Below are 17,765 nucleotides of genomic sequence, written 5' to 3'. Positions count from 1 at the left end.
CTGGATGAGGGCCCATCCCACTGGGTTCTCCTTAAATTCCTGAACGCCGATGAATAGCAAATTAATGAATTAGTGGGGGGGAAAAAGAGAGAATAATAATTTACGGTTCAAAATATGAAATTGTGGTTACCCGTTCGGAAAAATCTGGAGGTTTGTTTCAATCTATAGTCAATATCCACCATGACCTCATTTACGCAAATAGCCCGGGAGCTTCAGCACATTTGGATAATCAGAAGTTAGGATAAAGCCTGAGTGCTGCCAACATATGATTACACTGGCAAGGAGCCCCACGAGGACTAGGCAATGCGTTCAGAGAACAGTGGGGTGGCCGCAGTTACGTAATGCTCGTTTGCCCAGCGTCGTCGCTTAATGGAAGCGCAAGGAAGGACTTTGGCCTCGCCTGACATAATTGTCTTGGAGGCCGAGCCGCAGTCATCCCAGACACACCGTGAATAGCAACAGGGCAGAGGCCCTTGTAGGTATCCCCTCCCCCCCCACTTCTTCTGTGCGTGAAGGTGTGACGGATCTGAGGTTTAGAACGGGAGAAGCCATCCTGGCTAGTGTTTACCAAGCAAAGCCTCAGCAGCCCAACTTGATAATGTACTGTATATTATGCAAATTGGGAAGGTGGAACGTTCCATCCATTTCCAGCTCTGCTGATGGTTAACCCTTGGAGCAGAGCAGATCAGGATGTCGCTGGTTTCGGGCAATGGGTGTATTTTTATTCCTGCCTCTGTATTAGAGTTACAGAAATTGGGTTAGTGGAGCATCTGCAGCCAGTTCCCTGGAGAATCCGTCAAAGGGATTACTGCTAACGGCTCGTGGCACTTCCCAACCACAGTAGAGGCCCAATTACTGAGGACTTGCAGCTTCTAGCTGCAGAGCCCCGTGTCCGACTCACGCTCGGTTGCTCTGTTCCCTGGGCTAGAGTCTCTGTGGCATGGCTTCACCTCCAGGTTCTCTGGACCTTCTGCTCTTTGCCTCTTGGAAAAGCCTTCATGCCTTCGGTAGATTTTATTTTCCCCATTTTTTATGCCACTCTTCCTCCAAGGAGTTTAGGGTGGTGTGCGCCAGTGTTCTTCAGCCTGTGGGTCATGACCCCAATGGGGCAATCTTTCAAAGCCTGTGCAAGAGAGGTCTTCGATCCAATCCAGTAATGGTCCTGCCTTATTAAAACTCAGTTCTTGATATAATCCTGCACAGCCTCTTCTTGCTATCTTGTCCTGCAGCTCCTAAGGATGCCCCAGCTCTGGCTGCTCTGTGTTGTGAAGTCACAATGGTTAGCAACCTTCAGTCTCGAAAGACTATGGTAGAAGCCTACAGCACCCAGTATTCCCTGGCGGTCTCCCATCCAAGTACTAAGCAGGCCTGACCCTGCTTAGCTTCCAAGTAGCTGCAGCAACTGTTACCCTGCACAAAGTCACAGAGGTAGGGAGAAATGAAGTGGGTGATAGCAGGGGGTGGTGGGTGTATCGGGTCCCTGGATCAGTGGTGGATCCCCAGCTTCATACTTTATTTTTGGCGGTTGTGGCCTGAAAAGAATTGAAGACCCCTGGTATACATAATCCCTTTTTTAGTCCCAAACAACCCTGCGAGGGAGGTGAGGCTGAAAGAGAGAGAGAGTGACTGACCTAAGGTTATCTAGGAAGCTTCATGGCTGAGCGGGGATTTGAACCATGGTCTTCCAGGTCTAAGACCAACTTCTGAACATTTATGCCATCCTGGCTGATTAGTGTATTGTCAAACAGATGCACCTTCCTTCTTTTTTTTTAATAAATTGGTAGTGCAGGAGCCTCTGGGATGTGGAGGTTAAAATGATATTTGTGAGAAGAGTAAGCTCTAGTATGCCTTCCATAGATGGGCAGGACTTCAGGGCAGCAGCTACAGAGCTGAAGCATAAATAGGAACACAGAGATGCTGCTGGATCAGGTTAAAGCAGGGGTGCCCAAACCCCGGCCCTGGGGCCACTTGCGGCCCTCAAGGCCTCTCAATGCGGCCCTCAGGGAGCCCCCAGTCTCCAATGAGCCTCTGGAGATTTGTCGGAGCCCATACTGGCCTGACACAACTGCTCTCAGTGTGAGGGCAACTGTTTGACGTCTCACGTGAGCTGTGGAGGAGGGTTCCCTCCACTGCTTGTTGTTTCACATCTGTGATGCAGTAGCAGCAGCAAAGGAAAGGCCAGCCTTGCTTTGTGCAAGGCCTTTTATAGGCCTTGAGCTACGGTAAGACCTTCATTCATTCATATAAATTCCATCTATTATATTCATTTATGTAAACTTATGTAAATTTATTCTAATTTTAAATGTAAATTAGTTCTTCCCTCCCCCCCCCGGACCCGACACAGAGACCATGTGGCTCTCCTGCCAAAAACTTTGAACACCCCTGGGTTAAAGGATCAAGGTCAAATCCAGCATTCTGTTACCTGCAGTGGCCACCTTTCTGGGGTGCTTCGAGGAAGACCATTAACAGGGCATGAAACTATGACTTTGCCTTACTCCCCATCAGTAGTATTCCACCTCTGAATCTAGAGGTTCCATATGACCATCAGGACTAAGAGTTCTTAATAGATCTTTTCTCCATGAATCCATCCCAAACCCTTTTACAGAGTATGTTGCTTGGCATGGGAGACATGAAACAGGGATGGAGGGGACCCACCAGGATGAGCCTTTCAGTTTCCCAGTGCCTGTGTTTTCCCATGTTGGCAGACAGGACGCTGAGACCTAGTCCAGCTAAGCTCCATACTCTCTGCTGAGTTGCCCTGAACCAGGAATGGCCCATCCGTGAGGCCAATTGAAGTGGTTGCCTCAGGCAGCACTTTGGTGGGGAGAGTTCATTCCTGCCTGCCTCCTTGTCTCCACTGCTTCCCCTATTTCCTGGATGGGAAAAGGAAGAGGGGACAGAGTGGAAGAGGAAAAGTGGAAGGGAAGAGAGTGCTGAGCTACAACGTTAGAGTGTGGGAGGAGCGTAGGCCGGCACATAATTGGGTAAGGGGCAACATTTGGCATGCTGCCTCAGGCGTTAGGAGGTCTTGGATCTGTCCTGGATGGGGCTCTAAAGGACTCTAGTTGGGATGGATCAATAAAGACCAACCCAGAGTATAAATAGCACAAATCCACTAGGTTTGAAGGTTTTTAAATAAAAAGAATCGCATTACTTCTCAGTAACATCACGTTTAATGTTGTGAAGTTGGCTAATCGGTGCCCGGTGCTTGTCAATTATCTCAATGTGCTGCTGTCATTTTCTATGCTCAATGCCTGGAAGGCAGAAGAAGGGTGGCTTCCTAGTGAGCAACTGGGTAGAACTCTGCTTGCCTGCGTCTCCGTGATATTCTCCTCCCTTAAATGAAACGTGAGCAATTCAAGAAAAGAGACTGAAAGGACAGCCCTTGGGCCCCCCTCTCATGGCCACAGTCCTGAATCTGGCTGAAAATTTAGCAGGGGAGGGTCTTTGTCCTCTCCATCACTTGTCCTCTGCGTGTATGTGTGAGAGAGAATGAAAGAGCAAGAGAGAACACGCTGTTTAGCATGGAACTATAGCATCTGTTAGTAATGCTTTATGTTTATGCACTCTGAGATGCATCAGTCTCTTTTAGAAGAAGCGTCCTGTCTGCATCATTGAGTGGAGAGCCAAGGCTAATTAATCTCTCTCTGCTGGGATCCTCTGCAGAATAGCTCCGAAAAAAAGAAGTTGGTTGGCGTTCTTCTGAAAAAGCCCTGGTTTGTGCTAACTAGAGTTTCAATCTCTTAACTGGGCCTCTTTGATGGGCCGCTGTGAGATACAGGAAGGGCCTATGGCCTGATCCAATGGGCTTATGTTCTTACGTAGCTGTGGCATCAAAGCAAACGGTGGCGTTTAAAGGTTGGTGCTTCCTCTGCTCTGTGCTTTCTCTGAGCGCTGTGAGAGGCTGTCCTAATCAGGTGCTTCCAAACCATGGTTAGTCTGTATGGATGGAACAACCCATGATCTTTCCCCCAAACCGGTTTGCTAACTAGCTTCAGACTAGGTTTCGGATCCTGGTTTGGCCATGGTTCGTCAGACAGTGACCTCATGACCAGCTATGGTTTGGCTTTCCATTGCAACCTCTTCCACATGCCTTACTTCCTGAAAGGCTGCCTTGGATACTAGGCCCTGCAAGAAACCCTCTATAGACTAGCACAGAGATGCAGTATCTAGAAAACCCCTGCAGGGTCACCCACTTTGCTTGCTATAGACATAGCTTGGAGAGACTCCTGAAGTCTGCCTGAGCAGTGCCATTATTGTCATCGTCAGTCATTTTTCCATGGTAGAAGCCCTGCAAGTATGATCATCACAGTGTCCAAGCACTGGATGATTCCTGAGATGGCAGAGAGTAGATTCACCACACTGCCCGCATGTGGGAGTGCCACAGCCCAATCCTAACTAAATTCCCATGTTCTGATGCAACAGTGTTGGCACAGGTGACGCTGCAGCCCATGGGGAAATTTTAGCTGCTGAAGGTCTCCTCAGAGTAAGGGGGTATTTGTCCCTTTGTCCTGGGGTAAGCCCCAGCAGCCAGAACTCGTCGGATTGTTCCTGCAAGACCTCTATAGCTGGCGCAAGTCCACGTTGATCCATGTCAGGGGATCAGACCTGTGATAGGATACGGAGTGCGCTGGTGCTGCAATCTGGCCAAGCCCAGCCCCTCTCAGGACTGACTCGATCCTGTTGCGGCCCTCCCCCTGCCCTGTTCCTCCCCTCCCCACCCGGTTCGGTGGTTATCGGCTGGTACGGCTGTTACACTCTACCCTTCCCCGCTCATGCGCCAACTTGTAACACTGCTGCAAAGTACTTTATGACACTTTTGGGACTGCGCCGGCAGAGCATGTGCTCTGCTGCCACTACTAGTCAATAGGATTGGGCCACAAATGACCCAAGGCATTGTGCTGTGGAGAAAAAAAATCACTAACAGTCCAGTCCTATCTGCACGTTCCTGGGAATTAGTCCCATTGACTTTAATGGGACTTACTTCTGAGTAGACACACATAGGATTGGGCTGTTAATCATGTTTAGGTGCAGTGGTGTCGCTAGGAGAGTGTGGGGGGCGCAGGCCACACCTGGTGATGTGCACAGGGGTGGGGGAAATGACACCACTGTTGGCCAAAATTTTTAATACCTTGATTTTTCAAATAATACCATCGTGTTATACATCACTCGATGTGCAGTTTCATGCAGGATGCAGTAAAACAAACCATGTTGAAATATATCTATTCTATCAAAAGTTTTAGCCAAAAAACCAGTGGGACGGTAGTTGTCCCACCCACTGCATGGGAGGAGGTCCATCATGGGGGTGACACAATGGCCTGCCACATCAGGTGACACCATCCCTAGTGACGCCACTGTCTAGGCCAGTGATTTTCAACCTTTTTCATCTCACGGCACACTGACAAGGCACTAAAATGGTCAAGGCACACCACCAGGTTTTTGACAATTGACAAGGCACACCATGCTGCCAGTGGGGGCTCACATCTCCCATTGACCCTATTAATAAATGACCTTCCCCCAAATTCCTGTGGCACACCTGTGGACCACTCGCGTCACACCAGTGTGCCACGGCACAGTGGTTGAAAATGGCTGGTCTAGGTAAGCTATGCCTAGACTTTTGCCTGCCACTCATTCTAGCGATGTGCGGGATTAAGCCTACCCCCTTTTTCTCTCATGGCACACAGCCACAAAACCAGAGGCCAGCAAATTGGCAGCTGGAATTTAGTTTCCGTGATGTCAAGAGCTCTGCTTCCTCAAGTCCCAGATGGGTGAGCACGTAGCTTTTGCGTTCGGTCAAGGTTAGAGAGATTAGAACTTGTGGCCAGGGTGGATGTGGTTGATGGCGAAGTAACTGTAGGGGGATAAATTAGGGCTTTGCCTCTGAGGAACTGCAGAACTTGTCCCTCTCCTTCATCATCTTTTTGTGGAGCATGTGCCAACTGAAGCTCCTGATCTCTCTGCCATTCTCAATAACCCGGCTGCCTCTCTTTAATTGGTTGTTTTTGTTTTTGCTGCAGAAACTGAAAGGAGCTCCTGCTTTCCCATTTATCTGAAGATAATTGTTTTGGGTTCAAAGTAGTAATTCAGTTCCTTCCTAAGCAGCAATTAGGAAGCTGGGAGAGGCCTACATGGGGGCTGGCGGTACAGTCATTATCAGTCTCGCTGACTGCCTGGCTTCTCCCAGTCGTTTGCCTGGCTGCTCGCCAGTTGGGTGCTTTTTTTCCTCCCCCTCTAAATTTACCAGGACTTGTTGGCTGAGATGTTGCCTTTCCCGGACTCGTGAATCTGGAAGAGGTCTCAGAGACAGGGTGGCGCGTGTGCAGAGCTGAGTGAAGCACGGAGCATCTGGTGTGCCTCCAGTTGAATTCCCTTCCTTTGAAACTCAAAAGAAATAAAACTGTGTACAATCAAACATATATGTAGCTTTTCAGTATAGTCCTCAAAGTGGCATCCAGACCTATTAAATAGATACATGGGAACCAGGAAATGACCTGTAAAGCACAGCATGCAGATGAGCAAAGGTTGGTTAGAAAAACAGCATTCAGGGGGACAAATATTGCATAGGATAATAGATTTGGAAGGATACCACAAGGTCATCTAGTCCAACCCCCTGCACATAGCAATAAATCCTCCTATAGCATCTTCAGCAGGTGCCTGTCGGACCTCTGCTTGAAGATAGATCTCCAGTGAGGGAGAACCCACTATCTTCCTTGGCAATCTGTTCCACTGTTAACCCTCCCTTACAGTCAAGAATTAGAGTAATTAGAGTAAAGAAATAGAGTAATGAGGTTTGGGCTGGAATGTTTCAGTCCTTTAAATATTTAAGAATATAAGAAGAACCCCACTGGATCAGACCGAAGGCCCATCTAGTCTAGCTTCCTGTATGTCACAGTGCTCCACCAGATGTCTCAGGGAGTGCACAGGACAACAAGAGACCTACATGCTGTTGCCATTCTCTTGCACCTGGCATTTTGAGGTAGCCTACTTCTAGAACCCACAGGTTACATTATACCCATCATGGCTTGTAAACCTGTGATGGACTTCTGCTCCAGAAATTTGCCCAATCCCCTTTCAAAGGCATCTAGGCCAGAATCCATCACCCCATCCTGTGGCCAAGAGTCCCACAGACTATTTGCACACTAGCTGAAGAAATATTTTTTCTTGTTTGTCCTGACAAGACAGACAAGCTTGAACCTGCGTTTGAATAGATGTCCTCCCAGGTGGATGGGCTTAATCAAATCAATATAAGAAAAGACCTGCTAGATCTGGCCAAAGGCCCAGCTAGTCCAGCATCCCGTTTCCCACAGTGACCACCTGTTGTCTTTGGGGGGCTCACAAGCAGGAAATAAAGGCAAGCCCCTCTCCTGCTATTGCTTCCTTACGACTGATCCTCAAAGCCATCCCACCGAAACATTTTAGGGCTTTGATCATAGCTGTTGCGAACTGGGTTTGGAAATGCTTCAGAAGCAACTGGAGACCGTAGGGCTGCAATGGGGCTTGCTCTACGTGGTTAGTCATCATAAAAAATTTGGCAGGGCCATTCTGCCCCAGCTGCAGTGTCCCAACACTTCTCAAAAAGTAATCCAGTATGTTCTGTTGTTTGACTTGGGCAGCACCCAGCTCTGAAACCTCAGAACCTGTGAGACCAGCCACCACCACCACCAGCCGAAAGGAAATCTAATTTGCATCAGCATCTGCTATTTGTCTTGCTGCAGGAATAACCCAGGCCTCGTCCCAAATGGGCAGGCAGACATCGATGACCAATTTAGGTGCTCTGAGTGCATCATTTTGGCTAGACGCTCCATCAAACCCTGGGTGCTTTTTCACCTCGGACATGCTGGCAGGCATGGGGGGGGGGGAGAGAGAGAGAGAGAGAGAGATGTGCACAAGTTTCATGTCTCTGTTTCTCTGGGATGTCTCAACATGGTCACTAAGTAAAGTTGTCCGGATTCCAGAGGCTCTGGTTCTGAGATTGGTCTTATGGCACATAGGAATAGAATTGGAGCATCTTGCAAATTGGGAGGGAGCAAACCCATGTGACTCCTGGTGGGGGGCAGAAGGTGGTGCTTTGGTAGAGGTGGCCCATCCATGAGGCCAACTGAAGCAGTTGCCTCAGGCAGCAGATTGACAGGGGATGACCACAGAGTTTGGCACGTCATTTAGTAAGGGCAGGGACAGCATTTGGCCCACTGCCTCAAGCACCAGGAGGTCACAGGCTGGCCTTGGTGCTCTGTGCCTAGGGTGAAGTGATTGCAGTCCAGATGATAGTTAAATTGCCAAAGGGGGGGTGGGAGGAAATAGACAGGCTGATTTTAGACCATTGGTGTTCAAGCAAAAAATGCTCCAATTAGACGCAAGGTCTGATTGCACTTAATGGGCGGCTCAGAGTTCTGTGAAGTGGACAGTGAATCTCCACATTTTCTGATTGCTCAGGTAGGGCCATAAATATCTTTAATTAGATTGCTGAGCCAGACAGAATATGGAAGTTAAAGGCTACCCAGATGACATGTATGTGGGGCTTGCTTCTGAGGAGATATGCCGAGGAGCGCACTGTATGAGCTCTGAATTAGGAAGTCCCTGGTACAGATCTCACCTTTTGACACTGGTTCAGTAGGTGGCTTTTGACAAGCCCCTTCTTCTCAGCCTCAGTCTTCCCCAGCTGCAAAATGGGGATAGTGGTACTCATTTACATTGCAGGGTGGGGTGTGCATTCCATCTATGGCTCGTTTTTGGAACCTCAAGCCTCACAGTACACTCATCTAAAAGACTGGTATTCTTGTTTGAAGTTTTAATAATAATAAACTTTATTTATACCCCGCCCTTCTCTCTAAAGGGACCCAGGGCGGCTTACAACATGTTAAAAACAGATTAAAACATAATTTAACAAACAGATAAAAACATATTAAAACACATTAACAGATACCATAAAAACAGTAGTCAGATAAAAAGTCAGATAAAAAGAGCATAAGTTTAAAAAGTTTTAAAAGACTATATGCTTGCCAAAGTTCAGATTTTGTTTTAAAGTGGGCTGTTTTTTAAAAGAAAAACTTATCAGAGCTAAAGCTGTCCAAATATGAAAAAAAATTCAGACTGAATCTTTTTAAACTACATTTTAGATTGGAAAAGGTCTGAATTTTTATTCCTTTTTTGCTTTAAAACGCTTTTTTTCATAAAAAAATTTGCATTAAAATGACCGCATTTTGGATGCTGCCTCATAGAGAGAACGCTGATGGAGAAGTTACACTGGGGGTGTGGCAGGAGGAGAAGGAGAAGGGATCTGTGGGGGACCCAAACTTGGGCAAGCAGACTCATGGGTCACCCTGTCCTGAAGCATCACTTTGCAGTGCTTCCATTGGGGAATGAGAACAAGCTCCTTGCCTCGCATCCCTGAGCCTCTTCAGAGTTCCCTTTCTGAGCATCCCTGCCACTCCCTTTTTGTCCTCCTCTTCCGCTTCCTTGGGATCCTGCTTTCCAGCCCAAGTACGATGGGTTGCTATGGGAACGGTTGCCTTGAGAACGGGGTGATGCTCTGCTGCTGTTGGCAAGGACCGCGTGAAGCCGAGGCCTCTTTAAATGGCTTGTGAACACTGGCGGTTGGCGGGAGCTCATTGGGGCTTTGCCCCTGCTGAGCTGGCTGGCGGAGAGCACTCCTGACTGGTAACTGGAACACGGCTAATTGAGGCCGTCATGTTGCCGGGAGAGCTGCAATCAAGCATCCCCTTCACAGGGCGTCTCAGTGTCTTGGGAAAGGGGGAAGGCAGTGTCGGTGTCACAAGATCCTGTCGATTAGTGAAATGTTTCAATCGTATTCTGGTGTGTGCTGTCCACAGAGGACAAACCTTTTGTGCGTGCACTGCTGAACCTCTGGGCTCCATTTAGTCTTAGGAGTCTGTTCCTCTCCCTGCTCATTTTGGGATAAAATTAGGGGCAGACCCACACATCCTATACCCCTCTTTTATATATCCTTCGCATTTTTATACCACCCTTCCTCCAAGGAGCTCAGCGTGGTGTACGTGGCTCCTCCCCTCCTTTTGTCCTCACGACAACCCTGTGAGGTAGGTGAGGCTGAGAGATTGTGACTGGCCCCAGGTCACCCAGGAAGCTTCGTGGCCGAGCAAGGATTTAAACCTGGATCTCCCAGGTCTGATTCCAGCTCCCCCACCGCTACACCATCCTGGCTCTTTTCCTTTTCCCACCAGAGGTCGCTTGGCTGCCCCTTCCTTTGAAGTGACACAAGGTTGGAGGTGTCTCTCTGCCTGCTGTGTGTCAGTCTATTGATCCATTGATCTCAGTGTTAACTCCAGAGTGGCAGCGGCTCTACAGAGTTTCAGCCCAGTGTCTTTCTCAGCCCTACCCTGGAGATAATAGAATTTTAGGGTTTCTAGGTAACTTAGAGGTCATCTAGTCCACCCCCTGCTCAGTGGAGACAAAACTACAACTATAGCTCTGGCAATTACTAGGTATCCTCGACAGATGCCAGGGATTCAGCCTGGGACTATCTGCCTGCAGAGTATCTGCTTTACTGTGCAGTGAGGTTGCCATCTTCTCCATCTTTTGCCGCAGAACCTGGAAGCCGATTTTCAACCCATGTGCTCCAAACTCTTGGTGGCGCACCTGTGGACCATTCTCAGCGCATTCCAAATGTGTGGAATGGTGGCTGTAAAGTTACCGGAAGTAACTGGTGATGACATCATCGTTAGTTACTTCTGGGTTGGGAGGCCAGATGCAACATGACATGTAATAACAATAATAACATTAATAATAATACAGGTATTTATATACCGCCTTTCTTGGTTGTCAGATTTCTCCTCAGACTTTATTCAAGGCGGTTTACGTAGGCAGGCTATTTAAATCCCTATAGGGATTTTTACAATTGAAAGAAGGTTCTGTCTTTCAAGAACCACAACATTCCGATGTTTCTTTCTGATCTGGTTTCACTTTCTGGCCTCCATCCTCCCGCTCTCAGAGCAGATGGAATAACTCGGCTCAGCTTGTCAGCTGCTTCAAGGTCGCACGGTGCCGGTGGCCTCGAACTGGCAACCTGCGGATGTTATCTTCAGGCAAACGGAGGCTCTACCCTCTAGACCAGACCTCCTGCCCATGACATGACAACAGTACATGACATGACAAACACCACATGACAAACACCAGCTCAGGGTGGACGGGAGGCTTTTTTGAGCACAGAATAGCATGCTTTGGGGCCTCTTACTGCTGTTTGTTGTGTCACGTTCCTGGTCTCGCTGCTGGGCTGCAGGTGTCCAGGGGTCCCACACCAGGCACTTCCTCCAGTACCACTGGTGGAAACTACCACCAGCTTGAGAAACACTGGTCTAGCTGAGTACTTTTCTCACGAATTGGCAGTCCATCTCTGGGTTTTGCAGACAGATCATGTGCCCAGCCACCGAGCTAGCGGCTTTTAACCATAGAGATGCCAAAGCCTAGCACGGTGGCACTGTACATCCGTGGAGAACTGTGGCCAGTGGCTGCCAAAATGAGACAATGTCTGACTCTAGTTTTGGCTTCTCTCTGTGGCCCATGTGTTCAGCTGAAGTTTCCCTTGCTAAGGGAAAGAATGATCCTTCCTATTAGAGGAAGACGGTATTGATCCACCAACAAATTGCTTTACCTCCAGCCGCTGCTAGTGTACATCAGTGCTTCTATCTTTGACCCAGTCCTGTCTCTCCTAAAATCCTCTTTCTATGGTAAGTGGCTCTTAGGAGTGATTCCCCCCCCCCCAAACCATCCCCAGGGATCATGATTACAGTGCAGGCCTCATATGGAATACATCTTTTCGATACGAGCGAAGGACAGAACTGGTCACGGACTTAAAAAAGAAGTCCTTTTTCCAGTATATATTTTAAAATACCCAACCTGCCACAGGGGTTGTGCAGCCTCTCAGGGTAGCTCAGAGTTGATGAGTTTTGAAAACAGTAGTGCCACAAAAGCAGAAATTAAACGAACGGTATGTAAACACTGGAGACCAGCGGAAAGCCAGTGAAATGTTTCAGGTAAACCAGCAGAACAATGAAAATGTTCTGCAGTTAAACATGGAAGACGATATGACGACTAAACCATAGAATCCTAGAGTTGGAAGTGACCTAAAAGGTCATCTAGTCCAACCCCCTGCCTGTAGCAGTAAATCCTCCTAGGGCATCTCCAGCAGATGCTTGTCTAGCCTCTGCTTGAAGATCTGCAGTGAGGGAGAGTCTACCACCTCCCTCTGTAATCTCTTCCACTGCCGAACCGCCCTGACTGTTGGGAATTTTTTTCCTGATATCCAATTAGAATCTGCTCCAGTTGGCGGCTCAAGAGACAAGACTTTGAAACCCTTATACAATTGGGCTGTAGATCAGGCCCAATAACTATCCATTAGGAAGGAGTTCCAGGAGGGACCACAACAGGGCCAGCCCAAGATTTCCTGGCTCCTGTGGGTGTCCCTTATGTGGTGACACTTTCCTCCTACTTCCTGATGTGGAAAAGGAGGTGAAGAGGAAGTGTGGAGGAGAGGAGAACGTTGAGCTAGAGTGTTTTTGCTCTAATGGAGAAGGTGGTGGAGCCTAGTTGTTTGGCAACCTTCAGTCTCGAAAGACTATGGTATAAGCCTACAGCACCCGGTATTCCCAGGTGGTCTCCCATCCAAGTACTAACCAGGCCTGACCCTGCTTAGCTTCCGAGATCAGATGAGATCAGGCATGTGCAGGGGAACAGACAACCAGGTGGTGGAGCAGGGGGAGCGAATGGAAGAGCGAATAGAAGGGACTGATTCATTGCCTTTGCTGATTCATTGCCTCAGGTCACCTCAGATGGACTGGCCCTGGGCCATAGCTGAGTGGTAGAATATGAACTTTTCCACGCAGAAGATCTCAGATTTAATTCACGGCATCTCCAGGCACGATCAAGAGAGACCCCTGCCTAAGTGATAGGAAGCGGTTTTCTACCGAGTCAGAACTCAAGTCCATTGGATGGCTTTCTGAGATTTCAGGTGGAGAACATGACCTGTCCTACCTGGAAAAGCCACTGGTTGAACTTGGGACCTTCTACATGCAAAGTAAAGGGTCTACTTCTTAGCTATGAACAGTGAACAGTTGGCAACCTTCAGTCTCGAAAGACTATGGTATCGCGCTCTGAAAGGTGGTTCTGGCACAGCGTCTAGTGTGGCTGAAAAGGCCAATTCGGGAGTGACAATCCCTTCCACACTGGGAGCAAGTGCAGTCTGTTCCTGGTCTGTCTCCCTGGCTATGGGCCTTCCTTCTTTGCCTCTTAGCCTCAGACTGTTGGCCAAGTGTCTCTTCAAACTGGGAAAGGCCATGCTGCACAGCCTGCCTCCAAGCGGGCTGCTCAGAGGCCAGGGTTTCCCACTTGTTGAGGTCCACTCCTAAGGCCTTCAGATCCCTCTTGCAGATGTCCTTGTATCGCAGCTTAGCTATGACTACTCTGAAACCCTGGTGACGTGTGGGCTTCCTGGAATACTCCCAGTATTGCTGATTATAACCCAGTATAACCAGAGCCAGGACAGTGTAGTGGTTTGGCAGTTGGACTTGGGCCTGGAAGATCCAGTTTCAAATCTTTGCTCAGCCGTGAAGCTCCCCAGGTGACCTTGGACCATCAGCCTCATCTGCCTCACAGGTTTGTCGTGAGGACTAAAGGAGGGGAGGAACTGCATACACCACCCTGAGAACCTTGGATGAAGGGTGGTATACGAATGTAAGAAATAAAATTAAAATATATAAGGAGGAACGAACGAGTCAACGGTGTTCCCATTTCAGTCTCCTAGAAAGTCCAGCTGACTTGTGGAAATGTGTACATTTAGCAGGCCTAGGTAAATAGGTTGTTTATTTGATCTGCGCCTTCAACAAACATTTCAAGGGTGGAGCCTTCCCACGGACTGCCCTGTCCGTGCCAGCTGTCTGCAAGAGAACTTTAGTACAAGCTCGGCTGGTTGCATTGGCAACTGCTTGGGGTATTGACGATTCTTAGAGCAGCTTTTCTCCATTGAGTGTGTTGGTTGACCTGCCGGGAGTGTGTTCCTCTGTGCGTTTTTTTTTCTGCCTTCGTCCCAGCCTACATTCAGGACAAGCTGTGAAAACATTTCTCTGTTTACGAGAAGGAGGAAAAGAGAAAACAGACCGATCCTTGTCCATCTTCACAGTCTGAATGTGGGTGGAAGGGATGTTGTCATTTCCAGGTAGGGCTGGGAAAGGCCACTGGCTGGAGAGCTGCTAGCCCAGGGGTGTCAAACTCATTTCATACAGTGGGCCGAATAGCATTCGTGGTGCATGCTGAGGTCCAGAAGTGATGTCACTAGGCAGGAAGTGACATCATTAAGCCGATGATGACCACAGCAGACAAGCCAGAGCGGATGAGCCACAGCATGTGGTGGCGGCATTGGGCCAAGATGCCTTTAAAAGGAGATTGGACAAATTTCTGGAGGAAATTTCCATCATGGGTTGCAAGCCATAATGGGTACGTGCAGCCTCTTGATTTTAGAAAGGGGCTACGGCAGAATGCCAGACGCAGGGGAGGGCTCCAGGATGCAGGTCTCTTGTTGTCTTGTGTGCTCCCTGGGGCATTGGGTGGGCCACTGTGAGATACAGGAAGCTGGACTAGATGGGCCTATGGCCTGATCCAGTGGGGCTGTTCTTATGTTCTTAACTACAATTCCCAGGAGGCCTTGCAGGTCTTCTTGTTATCTGGTGTGCTCCCTGGGGCATTTGGTGGGCTGCTGTGAGATACAAGAAGCTGGACTAGATGGGCCTATGGCCTGATCCAGTGGGGCTGTTCTTATGTTCTTAACTACAATTCCCAGGAGGCCTTGCAGGTCTTCTTGTTATCTGGTGTGCTCCCTGGGGCATTTGGTGGGCCGCTGTGAGATACAGGAAACTGGACTAGATGGGCCTATGGCCTGATCCAGTGGGGCTATTCTTATGTCCAAAAATAAGCATTCTGTTCTCATTTAGCGACTGTGCAGGCATCTTCTTGTGTACTCTCAGAGGTATCTGGTGGGCCACAGGAAGCTGGAGCAGCAATTTTCAATTTTTTTCATTTCAGGGCACACTGACAAGTCACTACAATTGTCAAGGCACACACCAGGTTTTTGACAACTGACAAGGCGCACCATGCTGCCAGTGGGTGAGGGGGCTCACATCCCCCATTGGCCCTACTAATAAATGATTTGGCCCTTCTCCCAAATTCGCATGGTACATCTGTGGACCACTTGCGGCACACCAGTGTGCCACGGCACAGTGGTTGAAAATGACTGAGATGGAGCCTTGGTCTGGTTCAGCAACGCATTTCTTATGTTCCTATTGTGTGGTAGCAGGACTCCAGATCTTTCCCAGCCTGACTTGGGTGCCAGGGATTGAACCAGGAACCTTAGGCATTCCAAGCAGGAACTCTTCCACTGAGCTATAACTCCTTCCTCTTGGTTGGCAACCTTCAGTCTCGAAAGACTATGGTATAAGCCTACAGCACCCGGTATTCCCAGGCGGTCTCCCATCCAAGTACTAACCAGGCCTGACCCTGCTTAGCTTCCAAGATCAGAATGAAACAATAGCAACACATGCTGATTGGCCAAGCTGCTGTATACTGAGACCACTGCCCCGTCTAGCCCAGTGTTGTTGATCCTGTGTGGTAACAGCTCTACAAGATTTCTGAGAAGAGCCTTTCTTTCCCATAACTGGAGAGGCAAGAGACTGAATGTTAGCCTTCGTGCATGTGCCCCAGATGCTCTATCACTTAGTTAAATCCTCTTCTTTGGGTGGGTCCTAAATGGTGAAACTGAAACAAGTGTGAAGTCATTTTCTTTTATTCCTTACAGTACCCGATCCAAACACTAAATGTTCAAAGCTTGCGTGAAAACATACCTTTTGCAAAAGTTTTATGGTTGCTTTGGGGCACCGTGTCTCCCACCCGCATAAGCAATAAAAGGTTGACACACCGCATCGAGATGCGCCTGAGATGTGAGTGTCTTTGACAGTGCTGCATGCCTCACTCCGTCTTCCCACATCTCCGCGGGGAGGTTGAATTTCGACAGTTTTCTGTTGTGAATTGCATATAGCCCAGGAAGAAGTGGGATGGCAATGGGAAGAATTTTTGAGCTGGCTCCTTTTGTTCTTTTTGAAGTTCTCCCACCTTGTTTTTGGTCTAGGACTCGGCTGTTTGAGTATCAGAAACTCCCCTCTCCTTCCTGAGATGCCGGTTTTGCATCCAGTGATGATTTGAAAAGGAAAAAAGAAGACCATTCAAGCGTGCAGTCATTCACCAGCTGCCCAATTGTGGTAGAGTCCTTCCTAGAGCCTTGTGTGGTGCAGAGTGGCAGGTCTCAGTACCGCAGCCAAGGACTCTCCCCACAACCTGAGTTCGATCCCAGGAAAAGCTGGGATCTTAGGTAGCCAGTTCGAGGTCGACTCAGGGCACAATCCTAGCCAGGTCTATTCAAAAATAAGTCCTATTTTGTTCAATGGGGCTTACTCTCAGGAAAGCGTGGTTAGGATTGCAACCTCAGCTTTCCATCCTTCCAAGGCTGGTAAAATGAGTACCCAGCTATTTGAAGTCTGCCACCTTATACCACCTTATTTGAAGTCTGCCACTTATAGTCTGCCATGAAAATCATTGCAGAAGCAGCAGCACCTCAAAGGTCAGTAATGACTCAGTGCTTTGCAAGATCAAGAATTTTGCTCCCATTTTATATGCCACCAAGGTGGAGTACATAATATTATTAATTATTAACTTTATTTCTACCCCGCCTTTCTCCTCGGAGGGACTCAAGGCAGCTTACAACAAGGTTAAAACAAATTAAAAATAATATATGTATATGTATAATATATGTATATAAAAGAGGAAGTATACTTATACCACCTCAAGGGTCAGTAATGACTCAGTGCTTTGCACAGGGGACCTTTCCTTCCTAGACACTTTTTTTTGGGGGGGGGGGGCGAGAAGATCAAGAATTTTGCTTGCATTTTATATACCACCAAGGTGAAGTACATAATATTATTAATTATTATTATTAACTTTATTTCTACCCCGCCTTTCTCCTCGGAGGGACTCAAGGCAGCTTACAACAAGGTTAAAACAAATTAAAAACATAATTTAAAAACAGATAAAAGCATATTAACAGCATATCATAAAAACAGTAGTCAGATAAAAAGTAGTCAGGTAAAAAAGAGCATAGAGCAGCAAATCATAAAAGAATCCGGTCTGTAACCAGGTATTTAAAAAGATATTAAAAGAGGTTGAAAAGATGTTTAAAAAGGCCGGGTAAAAAATACTCCATAATACTTGCCTTCCTCTGTTAGGCAAGCCTGCGAGATGGGAATTGGTCAGCTCCAATCTTACTTGACTGGCTGAGCAGGGGTTTGAAACCGGGTCTTCTTAGCTGGGTCTTCTTAGCTGAACACTGGCCATGAGATATACTGCTGATAGCAGAGATCCCTACTCAAATTCCCCTCTCCTCCATCATGCTCATGACTCACCTCTCTTTGTTTGCAGATGTTTTGCAGAAGGAAGCTTTTTGGAAAGGGAAGCAGACAGCAAGAACCTAGGCTTATAGCTACTGGAGGAACTCTTAAAAGAGGTGACAGTGATAAAGCTAACAGGAAGCAGAATCTTGCATTTTCATTGTCTGTTTGATGTCTACTTCCTGTTAGTGTTATCACTTTCGCCTCCTATAGAATTCCCCTAGCACAGTGGTTCCCAAACTCTTTAGCATCTGGACCACTTTTTAAAATGGCACTCTATCGGGACCCAGCTAGGTTTACCAGACT

General features: G+C 48.0%; 1 protein-coding gene and 1 pseudogene across 1 annotated transcript in view; one reads left to right on the top strand and one right to left on the bottom strand.

Annotated features, from left to right (window-relative positions):
• Positions 1-17,765, top strand: part of SDC3 (syndecan 3) — a 108,001-nt gene that overhangs the window by 36,002 nt on the left and 54,234 nt on the right. The gene's annotated exons all lie outside the window — the stretch shown is intronic.
• Positions 12,600-12,718, bottom strand: LOC136661837 (5S ribosomal RNA; annotated as a pseudogene).

The sequence above is a fragment of the Tiliqua scincoides genome, chromosome 10 (assembly GCF_035046505.1).
Source record: "Tiliqua scincoides isolate rTilSci1 chromosome 10, rTilSci1.hap2, whole genome shotgun sequence".
In the NCBI taxonomy this organism is placed as follows: Eukaryota; Metazoa; Chordata; class Lepidosauria; order Squamata; family Scincidae; genus Tiliqua; species Tiliqua scincoides.
This window is presented reverse-complemented; position numbering and strand designations above follow the sequence as displayed.